The sequence below is a fragment of the Pipistrellus hanaki genome (assembly GCF_964339955.1).
Source record: "Pipistrellus hanaki genome assembly, chromosome: 1".
NCBI classification, from domain to species: Eukaryota; Metazoa; Chordata; class Mammalia; order Chiroptera; family Vespertilionidae; genus Pipistrellus; species Pipistrellus hanaki.
This window is the reverse complement of record NC_140503.1, coordinates 52,275,602-52,299,393: the sequence shown is the minus strand read 5'-3', so window position 1 is coordinate 52,299,393 and position 23,792 is coordinate 52,275,602.

The following is a 23,792-nucleotide window of genomic DNA, read 5'->3' as shown; positions in this document are numbered from 1 at the left end:
TTATTTGTTGGATTTATCACTGTGCCACCAAGCCTCATTATTTATCTCCATGTTTTTACCTCATTTAGAGAGACCTGCCTGCTGTGTCTTTGCCTAGACCAGGATGAGGATGAAACAAGTGAGGAGCTTCTTTAATTCCCTTTTCTAATTGGAAAATCATCCAGAAAAATAAAAAATGACATCCACAATTCCAATATCAACTACCTTTTAATTTTTTAAATTTCTAAACTTAATGAGAATAATTTCGAGTTTTTATACTTTTTTTTTCTTTTTAAATGGCACAAATCCATGGCATTTGGCATCAGCCAGACCTAGGTTTGAGTTACAATTCTGTCTTTTACTTGGTGACTAAGAGTAAATTGTTAAACTCCCTGATCTTTGGTCTCCTCATCTATAAAACGAGAATAACATCACCTATACTACAATATTATTGTAAGGTTTTAACAAGACAAAGCACAGAAGTGATAAATCACTTGGTAAATAGTCATTGTAATCATTCCTGCAAGGCAGGCCTCTGAAGGGCACCTGTGCCCATTCCAGCGAAAGGAGACACCTGGCCATGACACTGCACTTTGAGCTTGTCCTGGGTAATGTGGCCATTGTGCTAGTTGCTGTTTACCTAACTCTGGTGAAGTTACTCAGTTCTTGTCCTTGGCTACTTCCTGGCATTTGTGCAATACCTCCGGATTGGAGGCTGGATCCCTGGAACTAGTCTCAGCAGAAGTGGTTATGCTTTAACTGCCTTTTGTACTCAGTATTAGGAACTATCATGTAGAAAGAGACTGAAGGGACTGGGGGGTCAGAGTTGGAGACTATCAGGGATCCTGTTCTACCTGATCTTTTGCATCTGATTCATAATTATTGATTACCTACCATATGCCAGGCTTTGGGGGTGTAAACAGGACATGCCCCCTGCCTCTGGGAGCTCATAACTTGGTGATGCAGTGAGAATAAGTTTTCACTTATATGAAGCTACACAAATACTAAGTGGAATGTAATAAAAGATTCCTTCAAGAATTGTGTGTAAGTGTGCACATGGAGACTTCAAGGAGAATACAAGTATGTTTACTCAAAATATCCCTTTAAATGTAAAAGAAAAAAATCCTTCTTTAAAGAAGGATATAACTATAAGCTACCAAGGTATATGCAGATTTTAATATGTGGGTGAATAATTTTTATTAAATATATAGAAAATTGAAAATATAATTTTTGTGTTGTATATATATATATATATATATATATATATATATATATATATATATATATCTCGATATATCATCACTATAGACTCAGTGAAATATTACAAACTGGACACACTTATGTCTGAAGATAAGAAACAGAACCTGATCAGCACTCCAGAATTTCCCAGCATGTATCGCTTAGTCCCTGCCCCCAGAGTAACCAAGATCTTATAACCAGTATCTTATACTCTTAGCATGAAATGCATTTTTTGTGTCTCTGTATTTTATATAAATAGAATCAGACTTTAGAAACATTTCCCATCAGATTTCAATTCATTATATGATGCTTTTTCATTAAACTAAACCAGCCGAGTTTGATCCAGGGTGAAGCATGGGCCTGGAATGAAATGTCCCCAGGCTTGCATAAAAATCACCAGATCTTTCTGCACAGAGTGATGCCTTTGTACCTGGTATTCTGATCTTGGAGGTTACACTTCAGAATGTGAACTCATTCATTAGAAAAACGCTTTATTTGATCGAGGGCTAGGTATTCGCTTCCCAGCAACACAGCTTAAGTAAATGCCCAACTCAGACAGTCAACATTACTGTCTCAAAAATCTTTCATTCTGACACATTATCACACATTTGTCATTAGGGAAGTGCATACTCACATTATGTCCATAAATATTTGGTCTTGGTAGACCCAGGTTGACCTGCTTGAGAATCAGAGGGGGGAAAAAAAATCTTATCTCTGTCCTTGGAAAACGTACAATTACATGAAGGGAACATTTGAATGTGGCCTCTGAGAGACTTTGTTTCCCTGAAAACAAAATCATTTTGCTCTGGTCAATCAATAACTCTACATGGCAAATGTGAATCTTAGGCTCAGAAAGAGGTTATCGGCCATAACATTTCTTAACACTTTCATAATGTTATCAGGAATTAAAAGGTAACATTTATCAAATATTTACAAGTTACGTGGGACACAGCACAGTGTAAACATATGAATCTGATAATATTCAAGCTGCAGTTTTAAAACAGATCCAAAAAAATCTCAAAAATGTTTGCTCTTCAATGATGCATTCTCCATCATGTAAAAATTTAACTATGGAGGCGCTCTAATGACACGTGGAATGAGTCACACAAGGAGGAAGATATCTCGGGTGAAAGGTCAATATCAACACAGATGAGAGATTGCATTCGGCAGGGTATGCCAAGCAGGAAGGACACACGTTTTCTAAATGAACATAAGGAAAAACATAACTTATCTTAGTAAAATGGAAAATGTGAGACAAATATTATTTGCTTTAGTTGATTATGTATGAGGGTATGTTCTAACACACAACAAAGAAACAGCCCACCTTCCTGTGGTCACCTCCATTCTTCTCTTTGTTGTCAGTGGCGTGTTTCTCCAGATTCTACTGGGGGCAGAATTTTACTCAATCCCTGGCACTTTCCTTTTGCATAAGGGTGTTCAGTCCACAGCCACTATGCCTACTTCTCTTGTGGTGGATCCTTTATTCTATTAATTAGAGGTGGAGGGAGAGGAGAGAAGTGTAAGCTGGGAAGCAACAGCCATTACAAATAGAAAGGAGAGTAGCACAGCCCCAACACTCCACTTTCCACACCCCCCTTCCTCCCGGTGAACTTGATGGCCCAGGACACCACTGCGTGGTCCGTGCCCTGCATGCTGCTAGTGTCTCTCAGGCCTTGGGCTCTGGGCCACGCATGCAGGCCAGAGCTCAGCAGAACAGCGGGTTTGCTGCAGAGGAAGGGGTGGCTGCAGTGGTCTGACGGACTTAAACAATGGAATATCACTTCCCCCAAAAGAAAATGTTCTATAATCATTTTTTGTTGGTAGAACATTTGTTTCTTTGTTTTTTGAGTTGAATGTGTTTATGTTGTGACTTTTCTTTGCTTTTCAGATCTGGGAACTGTATTTAATTTTATAGTGTTGGCAGATGACAGCTGGAAATTCAGGTTACATTGGAAGGGTAATTGGAAGTAAGGCCCAGATGGCCTTACAGAAAGAGAACAAAACAAAACAAAACAATGATGTTTCTTTTAAAAATATAATGTGAAGGTTTTTATCAAATACACTTAGAGGAATTGAGGGACCAAGAGAACCAGAACTTGACTATCACAAGGCACTGGGCTTCTATGGACCAGGCACATGTACATTTGTTTGTTTGTTTGTTTGTTTGTTTTATTTTGTTAATCTTCACCCAAGGAAATCTTTTCATTGATTTTTAGAGAGAGTGAAAGAGAGAGACATAGGCAGAGACAGAGAAAGAGAAACATAGACGTGAGAGAGATTCTTCAATTGTTTGCCTCCTGTATGCACCCCAACCAGACCCGGGGATCAAGCCTGTAAATGAGATACGTCATGCCCTTGACAGGAATCAAAGATAGGCCTCTTCAGTCCCCTGGGCCAACCCTCTACCCACTAGCAAAACTGGCTATAGGGCTATACATTTTCCCCCCAGCATTTTGCTGGGTGTTAAATACTGCAAGATGTGAAATGTAGCTATTTTTATTTATATGTATGACAAATAATAAAATTAAGAACATCATAAGCTTTTACAATTAGGCTGTAGAATATAAACCACAGTTTATTAAAAACTCAAATTAGGTAAGGCATACATCTGAAGATTTCCTTCCTGGAGCAGGCCTTTTCCTCTGAATCTCTTGGGTCAAACATTATGTTTGCATCTTTTGTTTTTTAATAACAAGCTAAAGTCAACATCCCAATTAGGGTGGCAAAACTTTAGTCCCCTTCAATATTGTATGTGATGAGGTACCGAGAAGAGCAGTAAGAATAACCTTGCATATGGTAGTTCTGTAAAACAGCAAAAGAACTTGATGAATTATGAGTCAATAAAAAACAAACAAACACAATTTCCTCAAAAGATGTTTTGTGGGTAAGTGCTGGAAATCATCACTAACACCAGTTAGCATTAGAGCCAAAGAACAAATAATGATTAATTCACTAATAGAATGTGAGTCAGTTATTATTTTAGCCTTTGAATTGGGAATGTAGACATTTATTACACAGTATTTCTGGACTTATAAAATCATATTATTTTCTCCACAAAGAAGATAATATCCTTCACACAATATCCAAATAAAAAATAATTGGACCTTTAATGGGTAGTCACCCTGTATATAAGTACGTGTGGAAGAAAGGAGAGCCTCATAACTAATTGACTCCCTGCCTCAGGCACCCAAACATCTTTCTGCTACTCTGGATTTGTCCCTCCAGGATACTCCTGCCAAAATGATCAACACAAGGTCCCAAAATAACAATTTATTCTGCCCAAAGGACACTGTGCCCTCAGTCTCCTGGCCAGATGAATTGGCACAATTACAACCTTCTCTCTTGCTTTCCCCCTCAGGATATCCTGGGTGTCAGGGCTTTACATGTTGTGATGATTCGGAGCGAAAAATCCACTAAAAGGGAAGACAGTGCTACAAGCGGCTTCTTAGATGCTTAGGTCCAAACTGATGGAGCGAAACACAAATCCTCCATTGGTTTGTTTCCTTCAAAACTTCGCTGCCCCTCAGGCACATCCACAGATCAAGTGAAGAGCTAAATCCTCTGCTGACTCCTGACACAAATATATGGGCATCAACCAACAATGGCCCCAAATTAGCCAATTCCCAGCCTTCTTTTCCACCTGCCCATCTGCCCCCAGCAGGAGTTAGTGACTTAAAGACCGTTGTGCAAATGCCAATTTAGTCTGTTGGGCTACCGTGCGCGCTCTGATAGAGAGGCGAACACACTTATTTCTGCTTTAGGAAATAAACTCTGTTCAACGTGGTTTCTCAGTGATGACCTCTTATTTGCTTTGCCTCTTTTGGCCTAAAAAATCTCTTCTCTCAGTACTTTCCTTTGGTCCAAGCTGGTTTTTAAAAAATGTTATTTTTTCTCTTTTTTTTTTTCTTTCTTAGACTCATTGAGCATGTCCTTTTACTTGAAAGATCCCTTTAAATGTGAAAGAAAAAGCAAACCCTTTTGTCAGGAAACCCCGCAGTTTACTTGGGGATGATCGGGAGCAGGTGTCTCTGCTGCAAAAGCTTTAACCCATGTAAATAAGCTGCAGGTGGGGCTCTTACAAAGCGCAGGGAAAGTTGGGAGAGGAAGGTGATCCTTCCCTCAGAGCCTCAACATCTCATCCCCCCCTGGCGTCCCCGCTGCTGCATTAGGAGTGACTCTTGCCCTGCACACAGGTAGGCGAGAGCTTCTGACCTTTAAGCACTTCCTCCTGGAGAATAATTCACCATCAGTATTTAACTGCCAGTTAAAAAAGATAATGCTGTTATGTGGGTGTGGGAGAGAGGTGTGGAGAAGGACAGGGCCTGGGGAGATCATGCCCAATGAAAATGAAAAAGAGAAGGCATTTCCATAAGGACTCCTCGGTAGTTCTGCAAGACTAAAATCTTTTTTTTATTCTTTTCTCCCATTTTTTTTATTGATTATGGTATCACATAATTGTCCTCATCCCCCCAATCCCATCCCAAACCCCTCCCTACATATGCCCTTCACCCTCTCCCCTCCCCCCCCCCATTGTCCATGGCCACTGGCTAGGCCCATATGCATGCACACAAGTCCTTTGGTTGATCTCTTCCCCTTTACCCCCACCCTCCCCTACTTTCCCTCTGAGGTTTGAAAGTCTGTTCGGTGCTTCTCTTTCTCTGAGTCTGTTTTTGTTCATCAGTCTATGTTGTTCATCATTTCCTCTAGATGTGTGAGATCTTGTGATCTAAGAAATACCCTTGTAAGAACCTAAACTGAGAAAAGCCATAATGGTTATGCTGAGAGGCAAATGAATCAGTTTGTAGTGAGTTCCTTTCTGGACCAACAGTTCTTTTGAGTCCCAATTTCAATGTCAAATAGTTCCTTATGTGTACATGCCAGCCATGCTATTTCAGATCTGGTTGGTGGCCAAACGGTGGTGATGCAGGTCTGACTGTCTCTGGTTTGGTCCTGGACATCCTTCAGCAACACACAGCTGCAGTCTGCTGGTATGGCGAGGTGTGTCAGCATCTTCCATCTTATTTACAACATTTTGCAGCAGAACACAGAAACAGGGCTTCTCTGCGCACTATTTCACCTCTGGGACACTTTCAAAGAGGGACTTAGCTTCCTGTTGAACTTTACATTTGAATGAGGATAATTAGTTTGAAGAATCATCTTGATTGTCCATTTGCACATTTGTTCATTCATTTATTCAACATGAATTATTTTTTCAAATATATTTTTATTGATTTTTTTTTTTTTTACAGAGAGGAAGGGAGAGAGATAGAGAGCTAGAAACATCCATGAGAGAGAAATATTGACCAGCTGCCTCCTGCACACCCCTACCGGGGATGTGCCCACAACCAATGTACGTGCCCCTGACCGGAATCGAACCTGGGACCTTTCAGTCCGCAGACCGACGCTCTACCACTGAGCCAAACTGGTTTCGGCTCAACATTAATTATTGAGTGCCAACTATGTGGTAGGTAACAGGGAAACAACAGTGAGCTGAACCAGGCACCTGAAGCTCCCCATGGAGAGGATGAAAGATATTAATTAGCTAATTACATAAATAAACATGAAGCTACTAAGCCCTCCAAGGAGAGGGACATGGAACAATGAAAACCTACATTAGGGTTGTTTGCCTAGTCAGGAACATTTACCTGGGGAAGGTGATTGAGCTGGCATGTGAGGGAGCAGTAATATAACTCCAGGGAACTGAACGTGTGGCTGGATAGGAGATATGATATGATATGACATGTGATATGACATAATAGCATGAGGTTGGATTTCTCTGCCTATAATATGTCAGTGGTGGCAAGAACAGAAGTATAGGCAAGCAATCAATAAACTGAAAGACACCAGAAAGCTGATTGATGGAGCTTATTTTATTCAAAAAATCTGTATACATTTATTAAATCAGTCTGTTACTTACGAGGTAAGTCGGATCCTAATTTTTGTCTAACACACTGTATAATTCTCCTAGTGGGGCCTGTTTACCTTTTCCCAGCACCCTCCTAAAAGCCTGTTACCTCAGTTTATTCAACAGAGGATTTGGTTTTGCCACTTAGTAACCAAAATCACTTAGCCAATTCATCTTAGAATCTTTGTTATTCATCTTATAATTAGAAGGCTAATTAGAGTCTACAAGCTTCCTTCATGAGGTTGATTATTATAAGTATAACCTACAGTAATAGGTGTGAAAGTGCCTTGTACACTGGAACACATAAGATCAATGTAGATAGGCATGATTGCACTACTCCTACTTACGCGTGATGTCCACCTTCTCTGGGAGTTAACAGAGTGTTGGTATGAATATTTTGGCAGGAATAAAACTTTATATGCTTTAATTATGGTACTAATCCTAGCCAGTGCAATAATTAGTTCAGAAATAAAAGACAAAAGAAAGGCGAAACTGGAGGGAAAATGGGGTGATGGGGTAGCCACTGCCTCAGGTCTCAGGATGCCTGGAGGATGTACTGCAATCCATTCACAATGGGGAAAAGGATGTGTGACAGCAGCAGGTGGCATCACACGCTCAGAGTGCATTCAGTCACAACTGAAGAGCCAGAAAGGCTTAGAGAACCGAGAGATGGCATCACTGCTCTCCTTAGGGGCAAGAATTAGGGGAAAACCTCTAATCTCCCCAACAGAACAAACAGAGCTGTGCTTACTCTCCAACTTGTGTTTGTGCAGAAATATACCTGACTCATATTGTAGGGAGGGGTAGGCAGTCATGAGCCTGTTGTGGAGTGTGGAGAAAAGAAGGAAGGCGTAAGGAACGTTCCCTCCATCTGTGAGCACTGCCTCTAATGCCCTGAGAATCAGCTCTGCCTTTAATCATCTAGGTCTCCCGTTTCAAGTGGTATTGGGGAAACACTCCCCTAATTGAAGCAGTGAATTCTAAGGAATGTTAATCCTGCCTCGATATTTCTGTTCTCTCCTGGTAACATAGAACTCCCTGGGGAAGGTTGGGAGGACCCAAACCATGCTTTAGGAAGCTTCCGTTTAAGAGCAGAGAGGGCTCATAAAGCCTGAGACGATAAGACCTGAGAATCTCACGTCTTGTCTCTCAAAGAACCTTTGGGGTGTTGGTGACTATTTATATGGCAGGGGTGGGGCTGTTGCACATTCACCTTTGTAAGAGATGAGGTATGTGGATGGGGAGCTAAGAATCTTCTAGATGGCCTATCAAATGCAATGGATATTTGCTGACATGAGTGTAGTTCAGGTATGAGTACCATTTAATCAGTCATTCCAGAAATATTACTGAGTGTGACTATATGCCAGACATAGTTCCTGGTACTTGAAACACATCAGGGAACAAAAAAGATGAACATTCCTGCCATTCTGGAATTTACATTCTAGGAATGACAGTCCACTTTGTCTGCCATTGACTCTTGCTCTTCGTGTATTAATTTCCTCTTTACAACCTTGTAAGATTGGCACTAGGATTAACCTGTTTTACAGATGGGAAAATTGAGGCACAGGGAGGTTAAGCATGTTGCCCAAGGTCACACTGCTAGTAAATATCTGGAGTTCTGTTAACCAATGCCTTACTCTGTTGAAAGAGCTGGAAGAGCAGAATTTCAAGGTGGTGTGTTTGTCAAGGGGGACTGGTAAGGAGTAGCAATTGCAACGCTGCAGAGACCAGTGTCTGAGTCAGCTTTGGCTACCACAACAAAATTGATTTTAAAAAAATTGGGAGGCTTACACAACAGACAATTATTTCTCACAGCTCTAGAGGCTGGAAGCCTGAGGTCAGGGGGCCAGCAGGGTCAGCTTCTCTGCCTGGCTTGCAGACAGCTGCCTTCTTGCCGGGTCCTCACGTGGCTTCTCCTTGGTGGGTGTGCATGGAGAGTTATATATCTCTCTCTCCCCCTATTGCTCTTTCCCTCCCTCTTTTTTAAACTACTTTATTGTGGTATGATTTACATACAAAAAATGCTGTACATACAAATACAACTCAATGGATTTGGAGGAAAGTGTGAATGCATGAAACCATCACCACAATCTACACCATAAACACATTTGTCACCTGAAAAAGTTTCCTCCCACTTTGTCCACTTATCATTGATTTATTATTTTATGTGTGTTTAATAAGAACACAAGTAAAATAGTCAAACTCCTAGAGCTAGAGAGTGGGATGATGGTTGCCAAGAGTAGGGGGAGAGAGAAATGGGGAGATACTTGTCAGTGTACAAAGCTTCAGTTATGCAAGATGAGTAAGTGCTAGAAGTCTATTCTAAGGGTAGTGCCTGTAGAGGATAATACTGTCTTGTACACTGAAAAGTTTGCTAAGAAAATAGATCTTATATTAAGTGTTTACTTCCTCTTATAAGACCACTAGTCCTATTAGACTAAGACCCACCCTTACTACCTATTTCACCTTAATTATTTCTAAAGGTTTTGTTTCCAAATACAGTCACATTGAGGTTAGAGCCTCAACATATAAATTTGAGGGAGACAAAATTCAGTCTATAGCACCAAGCAACATTAAGATTTTTTAAATTCTCTAGTAATTGTCCATGCTTGCTATGTCCATATTTTTCTTTAAACCCCAGCTCCATGTTCTCTGTACTGTAAGGCACTACCTGTGAGCTGCCCACACCTTAGCCTCAGTGGCCTGGACAACTCCTGAAGGCTCTGCAATCTCGGACAGGGGCTCTCAGCCTGTGCTGGAGGCCCTTGCTATAAAGATGGGGGCAGGCTCCTTCTGTACCTGAGACCCTACAGGAGGGAGAGGCAGGGCCTGGGAGCTGGGAAACAACTATTTGTTCTAAGAAACTCAGTCTGGAAAGGAGATTCAGAGATAGAAGGTTTGGGTGGAGAATAATTTATCTAAGTCAGTTTAAGAAAAATAATTTATATTTATATTTGTAAAGGAGAACTTCAGGGGGAAACATGGAAAGGAATTTTTTAGGGTGGAATTAGTTATTTGGGAGAAATGAAAATGTCTCATGTAAATGGGAAAGCTAAGCCTCCTTTTTTCATAGCTATCTTTTATGGATTTGCTTTTTTATATGCCTTTGCGCTCTCATTCATTTCTTCATGGTCTGCTATGAGCATGGGTCTGTGTAAGGGCTGAGGAAAATGTGTTTGAAATTAATGTGACAAGCTTCTGGAAAGTGCCTCGAAAGACAGCTCTGGTTAAAATTATGAGAATGCATTGGTTGAATGGTTTATTAAGTACATTTTCATCTTTCCATCCCAACTATCTGATCTTCTAGCTAGATAGAGCCTTGCAAAGCTTGGATGCCTAGGAACTGACTCACCCCTCAGGTGACAAGAATAAGTGAGCATTGAGGCATTTTATCACTTGGATCTGTGTACCAACAGCTCTGTGGGAAAGGTAAATCAAAGCGAGAGCTAAATTCAACAGCTTATATTTGCACAAGTTAATGCGTTTCTCTTAAACCCATAATACGTAACATAGAAACATGTGCTTGATACATGATGTCTATTATTAATCAGCTAATATTTGCCTCCCAAAACTCTTAATAGCTCATCTTTGCTTTTGAACACTCCCAGATTTTACATTTACGTGAGTAGTTATCTGCACTTAGAGAATTCACATATGTTAAATAAATTAATTTTAACAATGACCTACTAAGACAGAAATATTTCCATATTACAGTGAGGAAACTGAAATTCAGGGAAGTGAGTGATGCACACCTATTCTAAGTTCACTGTGCCTACATACATCCTTCATACCTCCAGGGCTCAGTGAAGTAGATATCTCCTACATAGTAGCTGCTTAATATTTTTTATAAAAGTATTGAAAAGTAACAGAGCTAGACCTCAAACTCAGATTTTTGGTTTTAATGATAGCAAATGTCAGAATGACTTCTTATTTGGTAATATTGGAAAAATATTTCTCTGTTTGGCACTACTATTGAAGCCTGATAGACATACTTTACAATATCCATTTGGGTCTCTCTACCCTTCATAAAAGCATAACATAAGAAACATGTTTACTGTAGAAGAATTGGGGAGAACAAATGAGCAGTAAGAATAACAACTAACAAATTTAAATCACTTGGAATCAGTCCATCAGAAACACCTGTCTCTACTCTTAAAGTTAGGACTCCTCTTGCATAATAAAGTCTGTTTCCTAAATAACAGGGTGTCCTATCTCCTACTGTTCAGTGGAAACAAGTTTAGGTGATTTGCTACTAACCATCAGTGTGCCTTTCTAGTGCCTCCTTGCGAAAGGGAAGGTGATCACTCAGGTCATGACTAGGATCACTTCCAATCCAAGAATGCTGTGTCTCAGTCAGAGAAGTAAAAAAGGAAACATGTATAAGGTGTGTAGCTCACCTGCCAGCCTCCTCCCTGAGAGGAAGGGTGAGAGGGGTATGGGCAGGGGGTAGTTATGTAAGCACTCCCCACCCCCATTGCTAGTTGCCTTATGGACTCAATACCAGTTGCTTCTCAGCTGCCAATCACTGATGGATAATAAGAAACTGAAGTTCAGTGTTCTCCAGAGAAACATATATATAAATAATAATATAAGAATGTACCTATATTGTAAAAATAAATATATATTTACATAGGAATTGGCTCACGTGATTGTGGAGACTGAGAAGTCCCACAATCTGCCGTCTGCCCACTGAAGACTCAGGAAAGCCAGTGGTGCAACTAAGTCTGCCTGAAGACCTGAGAAGCAGGAGCACTGATGCTTGGGGCAGGGGGGAGAGGGAAGGGAAAGAGGGGAGGATGTCCCAGCTCATAGAGAGGACAAACTCATCCTTTCTTCACCTTTTTGCTTTATTCCTATAGCCAGTGGGTTGGATGATGCCCATCCACATTGGGGAGGGCCATATGCTTTACTCAGATTGTGAATTTAAATGCTATTCTCTTGTGGATACACCTCCACAAACACCCAGAAATAATGTTTTACCTGCTATCTGGGCATCACTTAGCCCATTGGTCAGCAAACTCATTAGCCAACAGCATGGCGAACTGCGGCTCACGAGCCACATGTGGCTCTCAAGCCACAGTTTGCCAACCACTGACTTAGCTTAATCAAGTTAACACATAATATTACCCCTCACAGTAACATTGTGTTCTTGACTTTGGAGTCTGAGAATGAAAACTCAACAGAAATATTGGGAGAGGTACCGATTTGTCTCCCAAAATACAAATTTTCAAAGGACTTCTCTTGTTACAATCACAATAAACCTAATTCTGACTGGTAGATAACAGAACCTTCCATTTACCATTAAAATACCCTAGAAAAGCCAAAGGTAGGTTTCACTCCTGATGAGATCCAGACCTTTAATAGTTACCTAACCCCCAGATCCTGCTGGTGACTTACCTACCAGAACATGCAATTTTCCATGTTCTCTTTTTCCCTACAACTAAAGATACAGACATGCTGCTTTATATTTAATTGGTCAAAATGTGTTCTTGTTTCTCTTTGTTTTTGGCTTTATTTGGCATAAATGATAACTAAAAGGTTGATCTGATCAGTAAGAAGTATTAAGGAAAAAGCTGTTCAGTCCAGTGAATTTCACTGTAAGTTGTTCCCTTAGTTCTTCCCTCTCCTTTGTCCCCTAATGTCACTATAACATTGGGCTTAGCCTGGCCGTGCCCCATGGCCCTTTTTCCTAATATGGATGGATAGTTCTTGAGAGTCGGGGTGGGGGAGTTCCATTCTAAAGGGATTGCCATCACTCTTACTTCACAAGAGATTTTATTTCTTGTTCTTTTATTATTTTTAAGATCCATTGGTTGATTTTTGTGAGAGAGGTATGGGAAGAATGGCAAATGTAGAGAGGATAAAAAGAGCAGCATGATATTATCTTCTACAGAAAAGTGCATTTTGGGTGTCAGGAGCTGACAGGGGAAAAGCACACAGACATTCCTGGCAGAAGACTTGATGGAAGCTTAGGGGACTAATCCTGATGCTTACTTTATTTTCTTTTTAATGGGATGTCAGTTCTGAAGAATAAACAGTCTTTCCTGAATCCAGAGCTATAAGCACTTATTTGTCTAGATAAAGCACAGAAAAGAAATATTGTGTGCTGTGGCCCATAAGTCATCTTCAATCGCCTTTCAGGTAAACTACCAAGGATTTTTACTGTTCAACTCAGTGGAACACAAATTGGGAAACTGAGAGCTAACTGATGGCAGCCATTGCAACAGTCCAGAGTTGACACCTGAAATTTCATCTTAATCTGAAATGGCAACATCAATTATCAGCAGAAGTAGCATAGTAGGGATGTCCATGAAATGGCAGTGTGCATCAGACACTTGAAGAAAAGCAACAGTTCAGGGGCTTGGTCTAAACCATCCAGAGTTTTCCTTTTTAATACTGTATCTGCTCTAAAAATTGAAAGCAACGATCAAGGTCTAATTCAAACAGAAAATGTGAAGAATGGTGGTCAGAACCAAATGTGTATGTGGACTTCAGTTTTTATTTTTGTGCTATTTTGTCAGCATCATCTGGAAAATGGAAACACACCTTGGCTGGACTCCTAACTGCTTCTGGCCTCATCTGATCTGGTTCATATTATTATGAGTCTTTTTCCTTTTTTAGTGATCACTATTGTGCCAAACATTGTATCCAAGGGGTAGGGCCCCAGAGGGTATAGTCTCTCTCCTCCTGAAGTTCATGGTTGACTGGAAAGATATAAGTATATGACTATGACACAATAGATTCAGAGCCATGTTAATAGTTTAATTATAATTAGAGCCTTAAATAATGTGTCATTAATTCTGCTTGGAGAGATAGAAAAAATGATTCTTGAACTTTGACATCAGTCAAATTCTCTGTCTTCTTAAACCTTTCATCAGGGCCACATAGCCCTGACAAGAGAAAAAAATAGAGGCCCACAAAGCACTATCCAAGAGTTGAAAATTTATAAATCAAGCTAACAGGCTGATAAATAGATCATGTTTTATCTTTGTATTATACATTGAAAAAATATAACTGAAACAACACCTGAAAGATGAAATTTGAATTTAGACTTCTGGAGTTCATATACCGTCCTAGGGTGAGCAGTCTTAAGTTCCTGGCTCCTCCTTAACATCCACCCATCTTCCGCTCACATCCTGGCTGTGGCCTGCATCATGGAGAGTCTCTGTGCTCCCTTGGAACCTGCAGATTGGTCAGTCATGAGGCAGATGGAGTGGGGAAGAGTAGACACAGGTCCAGGGATGGAGCTCAAAGATGTCTGGGCAGGAGATTCCGGGTCCTGGTACCTAGAGCACAGTCTCAAAGAAGCACACAATCTCTTGAATGGGTACCTGCCTTTGATCCTATGGACCCCTTGCTCCATGTGTCAGGGCGCAGACAGTGAAGGACAAAAGCAGAGTCCTCTGCTGTTTGCCAAGAAAAGAAACTCTGTGTCCAGGTCTGAGAGTGGTGCCCACTCTTCCTTCCTGCTCTCACCAATTAAAACCTAACTCTTCCCTGAGGACCTGCTTTCCTGCAGCCGGCTCACCAGTGCCTGTGTTTAACCTTGCACTTCTTGAAGATGGGAGAGGTGACTTCCTTGCTCCCTGTTGGCAGTTCCAGACCATTCTCCCTCCATCTACCCTCTCCCAAGTTTAAGCTCTTGGACTATGTCACCTGCCACCTCTCCTTGTGAGAGACATCTACAAACCCACCGTCACCTGGCCCCCTCATTTCTTCAGGGTGTTTGAGCATCTGGATCGCTACTGCTCTCTCCAACATAATCTGTGAAACTTTTGTGTTCCAGTGTCCCCCTAGGCAACCTTCTCAGTTTCTTAATCCCCTGCCTTTCAATAATTCTGTCTGTTACCCTACTTTAGCCAATCATTCCCATGGGTCCATGCTAGACTTGTCATTTTCAACAACTACATCCCCCCATAATGCCAATTTCAAGCAGACCTCCTCCTTTTTCTAGTCACTCCCTCTAACTTATTCCCATGAATGTTGAACCAATCAGGATCTCTAATCTACTGATCCTATCACCTTCATTTTGATCTGTCCTTCATCCATCTCATGTTGTCATTTCCCTCTGTAGCCTAAGTCAAGTTCCACAGCCAGTCTTGCCTGCACCCCAGTCTCCCATGTCCAACTCTCCCTTCCTCGTGCCCCCTTCGGAATCCCTAGCCCTCCTCTTGTTCTATGGAAAGTCTGGAGACACAAGCATTCAGGCTGCCTTTAAATTCAATACAGCAGAAGGGCTATGTAACAACCATAATGACAAAAGGAAATGTGACGTGGCTTCCCCAACTTCCAATCAGGAAAGTTGGAGCGTTAATACCAGAACTGTGCTGTCCATTATAACATCATAATACATGATTCTAATGGAGAATCCTTTCTTTGCAAATGGTTCATATATTCCTCAAGTTTAAATATCGCTCGTATAATGGAGTCGGGGAACCTGGCCTCAAGTCTTATCTATACCTATTGCTAAATGCGCATTTATTCATTGATGTAGCCATTCAGTCATTCCAACAAAACTCTTAAAAATCTATTTACATTTTAGTCTCCATGTGAGCTTAAGCAACTGCCTTACCCCTCCGAAACTCAGGATACACATTTGTAAGAATGGCAATTCCTACGCTGTCAATCATATAAAGTGCACAAAGGATCAGATGAGATGTGTGAGAAGGAGCTAAACTACACATATAACTTTATTTTCTTCTGGAAAAATGAACATAAGCTCACCTTGCTGATTTAGACCTGGCCTAAGAACTGAGGGGATTATCTTGGCACTACTCCTGCAGAATCGTTTTTGATCTTCTGAGCCACAAGTGAAAGGAGGAGCAGCACTCAGTCCTCACTCTGAGTGCTTTCAACACTGTGTATGGGGTTCAATTTACTTGAAAACTGTCAAATAACAATTGAGATTAGTCTGATTCCATTGATCTCTTAACCCAGTTAAATAGAAAAATATCAGTTTCAGAATCTATCACATGACAAAAAAGCAAGAAGTCCTTATTGTGCATAAAAAGGTCTGGATGGTAGTAGAGAAGGCTCAAGGAACTGCTCCCTGGCACAGACACTCCTCGTCCAGCAAGCCCTGCCTCATCATTGTGTCCAGTGCACTCATGAGCACTTTGCCCTGGAGCAGCATTCAGCATGCGGTATGGAGAGGCCTCCCACCCCTCCCTTCAGGCAGAGGGGCCTGATTTAAAAATTCCTCCTGGGTAGTGATAAACTCAATTGCTAGAGCAGCCAGGATATTAGCACAGTGCATCTTTCTAGCCCGCGGACGGTTTTAGGTGGTTGCACATTATGAGAGACTATGGAGGTACAGGGTGGGACAAAAGTAGGTTTACAGTTGTGAGTACACGAAACACAATTTATTCTTGTATTATTTATTGTATTATTTTCCCTATGAACAACTGTAAGTCTACTTTTGCCCCACCCTGTATAACCGCTTTGTCTTCTGACTTAGTTTCTCACCAATGACCAAGCTCCTTCTTGCATGTAAATGGGCTCTTTAGGAGGTAGGAAAATATCCCATAATTATGTTGAATAACTTTAACCCTGTTACCAAGTGTTTAGTGTTTTATGGAAAGCCAGAGGGAAAACAAATGTCTCTCAAGACCTGGACCAGAAATGGCCACAATGTCACCAATCCAAAAGAGAACTTTCCTGACCCATGCTCATGAAAAGCTCATTGAGTTGGAGCTGTTCTCTCCCTTGCATGTGACTAGCTTATCTGCACTGAGCTCTTTGGAGTTCATAGAGATTGTTCTTGGCCCTTTATCATTTCAAAATCACAGCAACTCAGATAGGCTTATTATTCCCAATTGATAAAGGATAATTCCGTAGGATGAATTGATCCTCAGGGGCTCAGTAACCTGCATTAGATTTCAGGTCTTCTGACTCCCAAGACCTTGCTGGTGACTGTTTGAGCCAGGAAAGGGGAGCTAGTACTGGGTGATAGATAAACCATCACAGCACCTTGGATGCTCATTGTGAGTCACCAATTTTGTTCATGGGAATTCACAAAGAAATCCCCAAACTTCACAACTTATTTACTACTGCCCTGGCCATCATTTTAGCACTTTGTCCATCTTGATCAGTGCACCGCATATGTAGGTATATTGTAAAACTTCTTCCAAGTTACTCTAATCCATCATGTTAAAAACCATGCCTTCCTTGCTGAAACCGGTTTGGCTCAGTGGAAGAGTATTGGCCTGTGGACTGAAAGGTCCCAGGTTCGATTCCAGTCAGGGGCATGTATCTTGGTTGCAGGCACATCCCCTGCAGGGGGTGTGCAAGAGGCAGCTGGTTGGTGTTTCTCTCTCATCGACGTTTCTAGCTCTCTATCTCTCTTCCTTCCTCTCTGTAAAAAATCAATAAAAATATATTTAAAAAAATATATTAAAAAATGCCTTCCCACACCTGGCATTTAACACTCCTATTTTATAAACAATCCATTCTGAAGCTGTGTTGCTAGAAAGTAATTGGGATGTAGAAGGGGACAGCACAACTCTATGCTGGTCTGGTCACTTCTCAAACATAAGTTGCTTGGAACACATGTCCTTAGCCAAGCCTGTTTAATTGATTAACACTTGTAGTTGGCTCTAAAGTGAGATTAAAAGTAGTCATTTTAAAAGAAAAATTCTATCTTCTGACTATAAGAGCTAACATATTTATCAATAGTAAATACGTGGCAATAAAATATTTAGGACCACCTAAGAAAAGATTTTACACAAGATATATAAAATCTCCTGCTTCTGAAAATGCTTTATCAGAATTGAGCAGCTCATTCTCTCAAGGAACCCATGGACATTTTATTGTTTTTCCCCCACAGCCACCTGGTACTGCCTTTGAGGTGAAATCTGTGATATCCCATCCAATTTCATTCTAAATATTCATAGTCAATGAAACATTTCATCGTCTTGTTTAGATAATCAAAATGTTCACTTTTATTAGATGTACAGAACCTAATTTCAGTGTTAATATTTGTTGTAGAGCCTGTAACAAGTTGCCAAGAGAAGATATACACTTTGTTTATGGGATATGAAATACCACAGTGTTAGGAAATCAATGAGGTTATGACTGTAGAAAGGGAGATGGGTTAGCTGGCCATACCAGATTCTGTGCACATACATTCCCCTCCTCACCCATAAGAAATTATCAGAGAGCTAGTGAGTCTGGTGTTTAAACATAAATTCGCCTGTAATTTGGTGCTTTTCAATTGAGGTTTTTCAGAGCTCAATTTCAGTTTCATCTCAAAGTGGAATTTCAGAGTTACTTGACAATAACAGGTTTGCTCTTGAAAAATGAAAGTGCAAAGTGAAATCTGGATCACAGCCCCCATCCCCACTTACCCTGCTGTAGACTTTTAGCCTCTTCCAGAGTGAAGAGCATGCTCCATGCTGATGGAAACACATATTTCAGTGCAATCCAGTGTTTACTGTAGCAGACATGTCCGAATATCACTGAGAATTTTATAGCACTAAAAGCAAAAGCTTGGTATAACCTAGTAGATTTACATATTTTATCTCCTGTAATCTAACATGCTTTGGACTCAAACAAAATATATATGTAAGTAGCCCTGATGGAGTCCCATATTTTGATTCTGAATCTCTCCAGTTTTGCATATAGAAGGGTTTTCTTTGTCATGCATCCAAGAGGAAGAGCTAAAAAGATAGTTAAGAGCAAAGATGTGCTGTGCTGCCCCCAAAGAACAGATCTAGATGGTCTCTAGAAAAGAAAACATCCCCTTACAATTAGCACAAATTCTCCATTTGAGGGACCAGGTTGGAGGAATGTGGTTGAGCATTTGAGGAATTTGGAGATATTTTCTGAAACTGCTTAGATTCTGATGGTGATGCAAGAGGGATTAAAGGCACAAAACTACTGCTAATTAAAACTAAAAATCAAGTATTTGAATACTTTGTAATTCAATTATGTTTATATTTGATAGAAAATAAAACTATTCTTAGAATTTCTAAAAAATGAGGGAAAGATTAAGAGGAAAAATATAATTCATTGTCAGGAATTAGATATAAAGTTGGTAAAAAAAAAATCTATCATATGGTCTTAGTTTAATCTGTTTTTAGATAGTGCTGCTCAATTATTCTATACCAGTTACATTTAAGAATATAACAAAACTCAGTTCAGGTCATTAATTTATGCTTCTCTTATAATTTCCTTTTTGATAACTATTGTGTAGTAAAAATATATTTATTCGGATTGAACATGTTTTTTTTCTAGAAAATATTCAAAGTGGATAGATGCCTTTCCTAAGTCAAGCTGGAACTTGTATTTATCAAAAAGACATTTTCAGTACAAAAAAATAAAAAGCTACCCATTGGTCAAATAATTCAGGGTTAGGCAGAGGGAGAAACTATTGCATTTGATCTCAATTTACAAATATATCCTGGGAAACAGCCTGTTCAGTTCTTTTGCAATAGAATCGGTTTGGGAAGCAATATATAATCTTTACTGTTTTACTATATCATGTGCATTTTATACACTTACAGTGTTTGGCAATAAAAACAAAAATATGGAAAAGGTTTGTCAGAATGTGAAAATGACAAATGATCATATATTTATGTTTCAGGTGGGAATGGAGGTAGAAAATAGTGTACAATGGTCACCGTTTCTTAAATTATTGTGCCATTTAAGAAACAAGATCAGTCATTGCTTACTTCCCCAAAGTAGTTCCTCAATTGGTAGAAAGAAAAAGAAATAAAGTAGTTAGCAATTAGCAAGAAACAGGATACAATTATGGTGCTTAAGCCAATGGTAGAATGTAGCATTTCCTTTTGAAATCCTGTAGATGTACACAAAGCAGAGACTAAGCATTCTTTGTCTCCGAGGTCATACTTTCTTACGTGGGTGACCTTGGTTAAAACACCAAAACCTCATTATGTGTCAAGACACTGCCTTACCACTCCTCAGCAGTTCCCCATCATTTGGGGAATGCCATTCTCATCACTCCAAATGGCATTCAAGAAACTTTGCAACCTGACCCTTGCCTGCCTTTTCAGTCTCATAGCCTGACACCCACACATCTACTCATCACCATGGTGGATCACAATTAACTATTGTAACTCCTAAGTGGACTCTTTCCTCAAGCCCTGTGCCTTTCTTTTCTCATTCAATAAATATTTGGTGGCAGGAATAGCTATTCACCATGCCGAAGGCAATTGTATAAATAGGGAGTAAGGCAACAGGATCTAAGGCCTCCTGCAATTTATGGTCTAGTGTTGTTAACAAGGAAAACACCCACTCGCTGCCAAAAGTAAATAAATAAACAAATTAATTATTACAGATGGTGATAGGTGCTGGGAAGGAAAACAAAAACCCCAGTGTTAACAGAGACTGAATGTGGATGTGGGTGAGGGGGTGGTGATGGTTAAAGTGTGCCAGGTGAACCGGGGCCAAGATTCCAGATAGAGGAAACAGTAAGGTCAGGTTATAAGTATGAAAGACTTTCTCAGGTTCAGATTCAATGACTTGAATAAAGGCCAATGTAGCTATAGTATGAGGTGTGTATATGTGTGTGTGTGTGTGTGTGTGTGTGTGTGTGTGTGTGTGTGTGTGTCTCAGGTACATAAAAAAGTAAAGATGAGGCAGTAGCCAGTTATTGTTAGACTAACCAGGGCCATATAGCTCATAGCAAGGACTTTTGTTTCAGTGAAATCAGAAATTATTGGTTGTAGTTAAGCAAAGTTGGATCATGATTCAATTTATGTTTATAAACAAATGCTCTAGCTTCTGTAGGATTAGAGAATGACAAGAGAGAAAGTGAGTGCGACGGGTACTTAGGAGACTATTCTGGAAGACCAGAAAAGGGAGCAGAGTGATGAATTCAAGAATTCACAACGTAATTGAGGTTCCCTCTTTTCTGACTAATTCCTTCCACCTTAGAGTCCCAGCCCAAGCATCACCTCCTTTACAAAGCTAATATCTTTCAAAGGGGATGGAAAGCCCTTCAGTCCCCACAGGGTTAGAGACGCCCTCCTGTTCTCTAGGCAGCCTGTCACATGGCTCCACAATGTGACATACATAATATTGGCTGCTTTGCCTACCACCTAAAAGACTGAACTTTTTTTGAGATAATGGCCATGTCTTGCCCATTCCTTCATGCTTGGCCTGAGCCCAGAGCCCCATGCATGAAGTGCTCAATAGATGTCAAATATGTGAGGGAATCCTGCCCTCTGGACTATGGGTGAGCTCTTCCTGGGGCATGAAATACTGAATGGGAGCCAGATCTAAGGGCTTGCAATCGATTCTGATCGTGAAAGGACTGTGGAGGAGCCACTGCATTCCAAGAACACCTACAACTGTAGGAAGTGACAAGAAATCACAGACAGGAAGCCGAATTGATTTTCCATGGCCATTTCAGGGGACGGAGTTCTTGACTAAGGTGGACTCTCTCCAAAGTACTTTGAGTTCCATTTAAACCCTGCTGCAACAATTGCAGTTCAGAAACGCTTGCTTGCAACACATCGCTTAGTAGACACTGTCAATTTTGACAAGGGGTTTGCATTTGTATCAGTCCTGTGGCTGGAAACTGTTGGACAGAAATCATAACCAAGCTGTCACCACAGCCTCCCATTACCTTCAAACAGATTCATTTTCATTCCTCTCCCTAAAGACTTAAGTGCCTCACACGAACCAGGTGTTGTGCCTGGCTGTTAGGACAGAGATGGATGTCAGGATATTTGTAAAGGGTGTCTCTGTTCCTGAGGGACTCAGAGTCCCATGGGGGAAACAACTAAAAGAGCATTGCAATGGAAAAAGCTGAGTTATAATGGGAATGTGTAACATATGTATATTTCTAGTGGAGAAAGCATAATAAGAGAGTATATATTTATTCAGAAAGAAGCTTAAGTTGAGTTGGATACCTAGGAGTTCCCCCCCCCCCCCCGCCCCCATCTCAACGTCTCAGAGGCAGGGAAGCCTAAGGTTTAATGGCATTGGGTCCATAGCTCATCTGTCTTATGTTCACATCCATTCTGTTATGACCTTTGTCACAATTGCCAAATTATTGAACACCTTCACCTTGGCTTTTTTAACTGTTAATGGGATAAAAGGTTGTGCCCCATCATATTGCTGTGAGGATTAAATAAATCTGTGCTTATGAACATGAAATGTTATTCCAGGCAGAAGAAATAATATGAGCAAAGGTGATGGGCGTCCAAGGAATGTCAGAGAAGAACAAATATCTGGTGTGAACAGGGTGCAGATGTGTTTGGAGAACATTGATGGGGAGATTGGAAACATGGTTTGTGGCCCAGATCCTGAAGAGCTTTGCAAACCACACCAAGAAATTTGGATTCTGTGCTACTGGGAATGAGGAACTGCCAAGGATTTCAAATGGCAGTAGTGTGATCAGGGAAAGAAAATGAGAGGCTGAGGGTACAGTCAGGAGGTGATAGCGGTAATCCATGAGAGATTATTCAAAACCTGGAATAGGGGGAATGCTTACCCTATGGCTAACCTGCTAAATTTAAGGTTTCCCAAACGTTTTCACCATGAACTCTTTTCTCCTTATGTAATCAAAAATTTTTCAGGACTCAGTTTAGGGAATGCTGACATAAATCTCATTTTAAAAAATGTTTTTATTTTGTTTCTTTACATCCTTCTGCATCTCAGATTGCTCACTTTTTATAACCCAGTGGGGAATCACGACCATGGACAAAGGTACTTGTAAGTTATCTGATGAGGATCAGTTTAACAGACCAATAAATGAGTAAATGTTCCATGTAAACCCAGTTTATGCTGATTTTCACCTTAGCCAACCCTCTACCATATTGCTTTCTCCTTTTTGCTATGGGAGAAACTTTGTGAGAGAACAGTGTAATAGCAGTAGTATTGGGAAATAGGAGTATATAGTTGGAATGTATTTTAGATTTAAAGGAGAAAAAAAATGATGCTCTGAGGTCTTAGAACAGGGGTCCTCAAACTTTTTAAAGTGGGGGCCAGATCACGGTCCCTCAGAGAGCTGGAGGGCCGGACTATATGAACTACTAATTCCTACTGTAACACCTCGGCTGCGCTCACTGTCCAAAAAACCTGGCAGGCCGGATCAGACTCCTCTGCGGGCTGCATGTGGCCCGTGGGCCGTAGTTTGAAGACCCCTGTTAGAATATCCTTCTCAATGCATGTGGCACCATTTTCTCTGAAGACAAAAATGACAAAGCCTTAGGCTATACTAGGTATTATTCTAACTGCTACCTACATATAAACACACACACACACACACACACACACACACACTGTTTCATCTTTACAATAACCTTATAAGAAGCAACTGTTACTATATTTTTTTTAAATATATGTTTGATTTCAGAAAGGAAAGGAGAGGGAGAGAAATAGAAACATCAATGATGAAAGAGAATCATTGATCAGCTGCCTCCTACATATTTCCTATTGGGGATTGAACCCAAAACCAAGAGTATGTGTCCTGACCAGGAATCAAACCATGATCTCCTGGTTCATAGGTCAACATTCAACTACTTAGCCACACCAGCCAGGCTATTATCTCTATTTTATGAATGAGGAAATTTAGTCAACAGAGAAGACCAAAGTCACAAGGAGTGTCAGCTGGTATAAATAAATGTTGAAGGAATATGTCAGTGAATGAGTGATTGAGTGAACAGAGTGAATGAACAAAAGATTGGTGGTAAACATTAGA